Genomic DNA, 8,877 nt, shown 5'->3' on the forward strand with positions numbered 1-8,877 from the left:
GTCATTCAAAGAATTTAGCACAGGACACGGTGTGGTGGCTGATGCCTGTAATCTCAAGATTTGGGGAGGCCAAGGCAGGAGGATCGTTTGAGCTTAGAAGTTCAAGTCCAGCCTGGACAACATAGTGAGATCCCGTCTCTACAAAAAGTTTTAAAAACTAGTCAGGCATGGCAGCAAATGCCTGTAGTCCCAGCTACTCTGGAGGCTGAGGTGGGAGATTTGTTTGACCCCTGGGGTGAAGGCTGCAGTGAGCTATGATGGAACCACTGCACTCCACTCTAGGTGACACAGGGGGCCCCTCCCTCAAAAAAAGTTAAAACACATTAAAAAAAGAAAACATTTTATGTCATAAGTACGTTTAATACAACTACCCTTCCAAACGCCATAGCTTAGCCTGACCTGCCTTGAAAGTGCTCAGAACATTTCCATCAGCCAATGGCTGGACAAATCATCTAGCACAAGGTTGACTCTATAATGAGGTTTGCATACCTCACATAATTTAGTGAATATTTTACTGAAAGTGAAAAACCTAATGGCTGTATGGGGCCGGGCACGGTAGCTTACACTTTTAATTCCAGCACTTTGGGAGGCTGAGGCAGGTGGATCACCTTAGGACAGGAGTTCGAGAGCAGCCTGGCCAACATGGTGAAACCTAGTCTCTACTAAAAAACAAAAATTAGCTGGGTGTGGTGGGCAGGCTCCTATAATCCCAGCTACTTGAGCTGCTTGAATCCAGGAGGTGGAGGTTGCAGTGAGCTGAGATTGTGCCGCTGCACTCCAGCCTGGACAACAGAACAACACTACATCTCAAACAAAAAAAAAGAATAGTTTTATGGGTACTCAAAGTACAGTTTTAGTTTGTACTGAATGCATACCAATTTTGCACCATTGTAAAGTTGAAAAATCTTAAATTGAACCATTGTGTCAAACCATCGTAAGTTGGGAACTGTCTGTATACTGCACTTTGTAGAAGTTGATTTGCCCAGGGGGATATGTTTAACCTTTGGCTCTTACTGTGAATGATATAAACTCCTGGAAGTACTTTTCTGGGGAGGTGGGTTTACTGTTGAACATCTCCCTGTAAACAGAAACTAATGAATGCATTGCCGCATCGTCCGCTCACTAGGTGAGATCTGAAGACAGCACGAAATAATAAAAAATTCTCACTGCAGATCCCAGACTATGTCCACCAGGATCTATCCATCCCAGCATTGCCTCTGCCCATAAACAGCCAGCTCCAATCTTAATGACATCCAAGTCTTTAAACAGGATAAACAGGAAGTGCTGCCACAGGAACATTGAATGATGTGTTTTCATTCCTAACAGAAATACTTCTCCCTGTTAAGATTCGCCTGGGTATTCCCTTCTCTGGAATCGCCACATTAAAATGACCAAAGAAACTTACTCAATTGTTGTTCAAATCCTATTCTTTATGAATTCATTGGAGTTTCCTAAAGAGGTCCTCACACGAAACTAAAAACTCTGATCTTGGAGTCTGGGACAGCCAGCCTGCAAGTTCTTGTTGAAGTTTTTGATGTAAAACTATTCAGGTGGTTTTAATTTGCAAGAATGAATGACAGTGTTTAGGAAAAGGTTTAAAAATCTGAACAAATGCAACCCTTCTGGCAAACGAATCTCTAATAATCCGCCCCATGGGATGAAGTAGTTTCAGCTCTATTTTTACCATACGGAAATGGTCAGAACTAATTTTTAAAATCAGAAAGAAATGATTGACGTTCCCCACATGCCCAGTCATGCTTGAGTCGTGGAGTTAAATAGGTCGTTTTTTAAACACTGGGGACACACGGATCAAAACAGGAAAATACAGTGAATATCTAAATTCTATCAGCTAACATCCTGCCCTTCTGGGTCTAATTCCCAGTTTCCAAATTGGAGCAGCCCATCTTCTCCCTCCCCTCTCAGCCACCCATCGCTCTTAGTCTCCTTTCTAATCCCATTGGGCAAATTATCCCCATTCACTTCATAGCAACTCCTTTGGAAGGAGTTTCTTAAAGCAAGAAGAGAGAAATCCACGCCCAGGCAGATCTCCCTCAAAGCAAAATGCCTCTTACCTCGGGCGTGCATTAGAAAACACAGGAACGCAAGACAAGGAAGTCCCCACCAGCTCTCCATAGTTTACTTCAGAATGCAAGAACCTCAGCGGACTCCCCAGCCACGCGGATTGTGAGATCTGGCCTCTCCACCCTCCTGTTGTTGACTTCTGGTCTCCCAGCTTGGAAGGAAGGGAAGTGATGTCTTCAAGTGGAAAATATGAACCGAGCTGCCGGAAACAAATGGGCTCCAAGCTCAGATCCCCAACTCCACAGCTGAAAACCTGTGGGACCAGTGTAGGCACGCTCAGTCACGTCTCGGAGCCAGCCTCCCCGGGCTGCCCCATCAATCTGCAGCAGCGCAGAGGATGGGGACACTGGGGTGGTTCCCCAGCGCCAACGGGCAGCTCAGGCTTCTGGAAGCCGGCACACTTGCTTGGCAACTCTGCTCGCTGCGGGCGTGGGAGCTGTAGCAACTTCAAAGTCACCAACCCAGAAACCAGAGAAGACACTGGCCGCCTGTATCTTCCTCCTGCAGTACGTGATAGTCCAGTGATACCCAGTGTGGGGCTAACGCACACGTCAGTGCAAAGACCTCAGTTGAAGTCTTGGCTTTTATACCTAACAAACTCAGTGACTTCCGAGACGGATTTATCATCCTCAGCCTTCAGTTGTCTTTGTAGGTGGCAGAACTAATATTTCAGCAGAGACTGTTGTTCAGGAAAAGCAGATGACACGTGGCTTTTGTGTCTTTCACTTAAATCTGAGACATTTTATCTAACTACCAAAATTTACATCTTCTATTTGAAATCTTCTTGGAGAAGAAATATGACTGGACAGCTCAGTTTGATGATTAATCCTGCTTTCACAATGGTTATTATTATATTTTTCCCTGCAGATCTGTGACTGTGTCTAATTTATCCATGTACAACTCGTAGGTTAACCCTTACACTCTACCTACCCCGAAGCAGTAGGCAAGAACTTAAAAAGTTAGCATTTGCAAACAGCTTTGAAGTCCTCTGGTAAATAGATTAACTGCAGGAGAAAGGGGAAAATCAGTCTTAGTAATGAGAGCAGCTTCTGAATTCCCAGAGAAGCAGGATTCATGTCAAACCCAAAAGGAGAAATAAACCTTGGACTTTTCTCTCTGCACTTGTGAGCACTTAAAAGTGCTACATCTGTTCATGTTGTTGATCTGGTGTTTGGGATTTGTCTTCTATGTAATATCTTCTTCTTCTTTCTTTTCTTTCTTTTCCTTCCTTCCTTCCTTCCTTCCTTCCTTCCTTCCTTCCTTCCTTCCTTCCTTCCTTCCTTCCTTTCTCTCTCTCTCTCTCTCTCTCTCTCTCTCTCTTTCTCTCTTTCTCTCTTTCTCTCTTTCTTTCTTTCTGACAGAGCTCACTCTGTTGCCCAGGCTGGAGTGCAGTGGTGTGATCTCGGCTCACTACAACCTCCGCCTCTCAGGTTCAAGCAATTCTCCTGCCTCAGCCGCCCAAGTAGCTGGGATTATAGGCACCTGACACCACGCCCGGCTAATTTCTGAATTTTTAGTACAGACAGGGTTTCACTGCATTGCCCAGGCTGGTCTTGAACTCCTGACCTCAAGTGATCCACCTGCCTCAGCTGCCCAAAGTGCTGGGATTACAGCCACCGTGCCTGGACTGCAACATCTTTATAAAGGTAAGCTACTTTGATGGATTAAGTTCCTGTGCAAACAGGGGTATGTGTGTATGTGCATGTGTATGCGCGTGTATGTGCACGTGCATGTGCATTGTGTGGGTGTGCATATTTGTGTATGTGCGTGCGTGTGCATGTGTGCATGTGAGCGTGTGCATGTATGTGTGCGTGTGTCTGTGAGCGTGTGCGTGTATGTGCGTGCACGTATGCGTGTGTGCATGTGTGTTCATGTGTGTGCACGCATGTGTATGTGTGCGTGTGTGCATGTGCGTGTGTATGTGTGCATGTGCGTGTGTGTATGTGTGTGTGTGTGCATGTGTCCGTGTGTGTTCATGTGTGTGCGCGTGTGTACGTGTGTGTGCATGTGCGTGTGTATGTGTGCATGTGTGTGCATGTGCGTGTGTGCATGTGTATGTGTGCGTGTGTGCATGTGTGTGCATGTAGCGTGTGTGCGTATGTGTGCGTGTGTGTGTGTGTGCATGTGTGTGTGTGCATATGGGGGAAATGCACTAAGGCAGTTAGCTTGTGCAATCTCTAAACTCTGAATGGTAGAGTCCAGGAAGCAGTTGATGCATTTAGAAAGATACTTCCTTCAAAGTCCCCTGACCCCAAAGAGGACTGACACTGTGACACCTGCTACAAAGTGGATGGAAGTAAAAAACCGGATGCTGAATTACAGAAAACAGACACAGAAGAACGCATTGTGTAGGATTCCATTTCTCTGAAATGTCCAGAACAGGCAAATCTGCAGAGACTGAAAGCACATTGCTGGTTGCCAGGGGCTGGAAAGACATGGGAACGGGTATATTATGAGTTGCATTTTGTCCCCCTCAAACTTCATATATTGAAACCCTACCCTTCAGTACTTCAGAATGTGACTTTCTTTGGAAATAAGATCTTTGCAGATGTATTACTTTGGTGCAAAAGCAATTACAATTTTCACCATGACTTTTGTTTGTTTGTTTTTTTTGAGACACAGGCTCACTCTGTCACCCAGGCTGGAGTGCAGTGGTGCGATCTCTGCTCACTGCAACTACTGCCTCCTGAGTTCAACTGATTCTCCTGCCTCAGCCTCCTGAGTAGCTGGAATTATAGGCATGCACCACCACACCCCGTTAATTTTTGCATTTTTAGTAGAGACGAGGTTTCACCATGTTGTCCAGGCTGGTCTCAAACTTCTGACCTCATAATCCACCCACCTTGGCCTCTCAAAGTGCTGAGATTACAGTCAGGAGCTAGCGTGCCCAGCCCCTTGCCATTACTTTTAAAGGTGAAAACCGCAATTACTTTTGCACCAACCTAATCATTAGTTAAGATGAGGTCATACTGGAACAGGATGGGCTCCAGTGCAATATGATTGGTATTTTAAAAGAAGAGAGAAATCTGGACACCGACGTGCACACAGGGAGAAGGCCTTGAGAACATGAAGTGGAAGATTGGGGTGATGCACCTACAAGCCAAGGGATATTGGCAGCAAACCACTGGACGCAAGGGGAGGGGCATGGAATCCATTCTACCTCACAGCGTCAGAAGAAATCAGCCCTGCTGGCTGGGCTCGGTGGCTCACGTCTGTAATCCCAGCACTTTGGGAGGCTAAGGCGGGCAGATCAGTAGAGATTAGAAGTTTGAGACCAGCCTGGCCAACATGGTGAAACCCCATTTCTACTGAAAATACAAAAATTAGCTAGGCATGGTGGCGTGCGCCTGTAATCCCAGCTACTTGGGAAGTTGAGGCAGGAGAATCGCCTGAACCCGGGAGGCAGAGGTTGCAGTGAGCCGAGATTGTGCCACTGCACTCCAGACTAGGCAACAGAAACAGAGTGAGACTCTGTCAGAAAGAAAGAGAGAAAGAGAGAGCAAGAGAGAGAGAGAAGAAAGAAGGAAAGAATAAAAGAAAGAAAGAAGGAAGAAAGGAAGAAAGAAAGAAAGAAGAAAAAGAAGAGAAAGAGAAAGAAAAGAAAGAAAGAAGGAAGGAAGGAAGGAAGGAAGGAGAGAAAGAAAGAGGAAGGGGAATGGGAAGGAAAGGAAAGGAAGAAAGAGAAAGGAAGGAAGGAAGAAAGGAAGGACCCACCCTGTTTGCTCCTTGATTTCAGACCTCTATGCTCCAGAACTGTGACAGCTTACCTGTCTGTTTTTCAAGCCCCCTTCCCAGTTTGAAGCATGTTTTTATGACAGCCCGCAGGAAGCCAATATAAAAAACAGCTGCTAATAGGATTTCTTTTGGGGGCAGTGAAATTATCTTGGAACTAGGTAGAAATGGTGGCCACACAACACTGTGAAAGCAGCAAGTGCCCTGAATTGTTCACTTTAAAATGGTGAATTCTCCTGTCATCCCAGCACTTTCGGAGGCTGAGGCTGGTAGACCACCTGAGGTCAGGAGTTAGAGACCAGCCTGGCCAACATGATGAAACCCATCTCTACTAAAAATACAAAAATTAGCCAGATGTGGTGTTGACTGCCTGTAATCCCAACTACTTGGCAGGCTGAGGCATGAGAATCTCCTGAACCCGGGAAGTGGAGGTTGCAATGAGATGAGATCACGCCAGCCTGGGCACCAGAGACTCCGAGTCAAAAAAACAAAAACAAAAACAAGAACAAAAAAAAAAAACAGTTAATTCTATGATTTGTGAATTTCACCTTAATAAAAAAAAAATGTTTCCCAAAAGGTAGTGAGGAATTCGGTTAAATGGTTAAATTCAGGAAATCCTCTCAGATTGCAAAATGATTGCTATGATTTCCACCATGCCTACCGTGTGCCAGCCAGTGTTGTATTTTACATGCTTCTTAAGGCAAGAGTAGATAAGCTTTTCTGTAGAAGGTCAGATAGTAAAGGCATTTATCTTTGCAAACCATATCGATTCTGCTGCAATATGTAACCAATGTCTGTGTGCCAAGTGGACTTTATGGGTATAAAAATTTGAATGTCACATAATTTTCACACATTACAAAATATTATTGTTCTTTGGAATTTTAAAAATTATTCAGACATGTAAAAACCATTCTTGGCTGGGCACCGTGACTCATATCTGTAATTCCAGGACTTTGAGAGCCAGAGGCAGGTGGATCATTGAGGCCAGGAGTTCGAGACCAGCCTGGCCAACATGGTGAAACCCTGTCTCTACTAAAAATACAAAAAGTAGCTGGGCATGGTGGCGCATGCCTGTAGTTCCAGCTGCTCAGGTGGCTGAGACAGGAGAATCACTTGAACCCAGGGAGTGGAGGTTGCAGTGAGCCAAGATCACGCCACTGCACTCCAGCCTGGGCGACAGAGTGGGACTCCATCTCAAAACAACAATAACGACAATAAGAATAAGAAAATTCTTACCTTGAAAGCTGTACGAAAACTCACTGTGGGCAGATTTGGCTCCGAGGTTCTAGTTTACCGACATCAAAGCTGTGTGTCGCGCGAGTCCTGTGAAACACACTTTTATCGCCTCTGCTTCACTAAAGTAACCACAAGGACCACGTGGCCACATAGCTCATCTGCAGCCAGATGGCTGGTTGGGGCAGGCTGTGTGCCCAGCGGTAATACACGCAGGCTCCAGATCAGAGCACGTTAGGGGAAAAGCACTCTACTTCCCCGCTCGAAGCCTCAACTGATCAAATGCTGGGAGCTCACAGACACGGCAGAATTTACAAAGCTGATTTTAATTTTCACATCCTCGATACATTAAAAAGTGAGAATGCACCTCCTTTCCAATGTTCATGGGATGCTCCTGAAATTTCACAATTGCACTACAAAGAAAGCTTTAGCAAACATTTTTTTTAAGTAGAAACAAGACAGAAGAGATGCTGTTGCTGTAAAATTGGAAATAAGACCAAGAATATTCTAGGCCATGCGTGATGGCTCACACCTGCAATCCCAGCACTTTGGGAGGCTGAGGCAGATGAATCACCTGAGGTCAGGAGTTTGAGACCAGCCTGGCCAATATGGTGAAACCACATTTCTACTACAAATACAAAAATTAGCCGGGTGTGGTGGTGGGTGCCTGTAATCCCAGCTACTTGGGAGGCTGAGGCAGGAGAATCACTTGAACCAGAAAGGTGGAGGTTGTAGCGAGCTGAGGTCAGGCCACTGCACTCCAGCCTGCAGGACAGAGTGAGACTCTGTCTCAAAAACAAAAAGTAATAAAACATAAAAGAATAAAGATATTCTTATTCTGTGTCACACTAACTTCCTGACTTTGTGATTCACCCTGGCACACATACAGACATGGATACAACAGGTCTGATATAAAATCAAGAAAAAATCAATCTATTCCTTTCTTAGGAATGTTTGTCAGGAATGGGCAGGAATTAGGTAGAAAGGTGTGTAAATGTTTCATTGTTTGTAGACACTGCCTTGATGGTTCATACTGACTGTCAACCTGATTGGATTGATTGACACAAAGTATTGCTCGTGGGTGTGTCTGTGAGGGTGTTGCAAAGGAGATTAATGTTCGAGTCCGTGGGCTGGGAAAGGCAGGACCCCCCGACCCTAATCTGGGTGGGCATAATCTAATCAGCTGCCATCGAGGCTAGAATATAAAGCAGGCAAAAAAATGTGAAAAGAGACAGTGGCCTAGCCTCCCAGCCTCCATCACTGTCCCGTGCTGGATGCTTCCTGCCCTCAAACATCCGACTGCCAAGTTTTTCAGTTTTGGGACTGGGACTGGCTCTCCTTGCTCCTCAGCCTGCAGATGGCCTATTGTGGGACCTTGTGATCATGTGAGTTAATACTTAATAAACTCCTCTTTGTGTATATATATAGATAGTCCATTAGTTCTGTACCTCTAGAGAACGCTGACTAATATACAGCCAAATCACTCCCCAAGGAGACTGTGCAAATTCACAGCAGTAACATTGAAAATGGATAATGAAACCAGGAAAGCAAACAAAGCAACAATATCACCCAGATATTTTAAAAAACTTTTAATGTTGGGTTGACAGGAAACAAAAGCCGAAAATGCTAAATACTAGAAAATGACCGTGACACAAACTCTCCATGAAAGAACCTGAGGGCTTGCAGCACGCAGATGAAAAGTTAGAATCTCACGTGCTGACAACGTTAAGCAAGAAAGAATGAAAATAATGGAACGAACATTCAACTCAAGAAGCCATCCTGTGGGGAGGTGGATATCACATTAAACCCCAGAAAAGCAGGTGGAGATGC

Source organism: Piliocolobus tephrosceles, chromosome Y, assembly GCF_002776525.5.
Source record: "Piliocolobus tephrosceles isolate RC106 chromosome Y, ASM277652v3, whole genome shotgun sequence".
Taxonomy (NCBI): Eukaryota; Metazoa; Chordata; class Mammalia; order Primates; family Cercopithecidae; genus Piliocolobus; species Piliocolobus tephrosceles.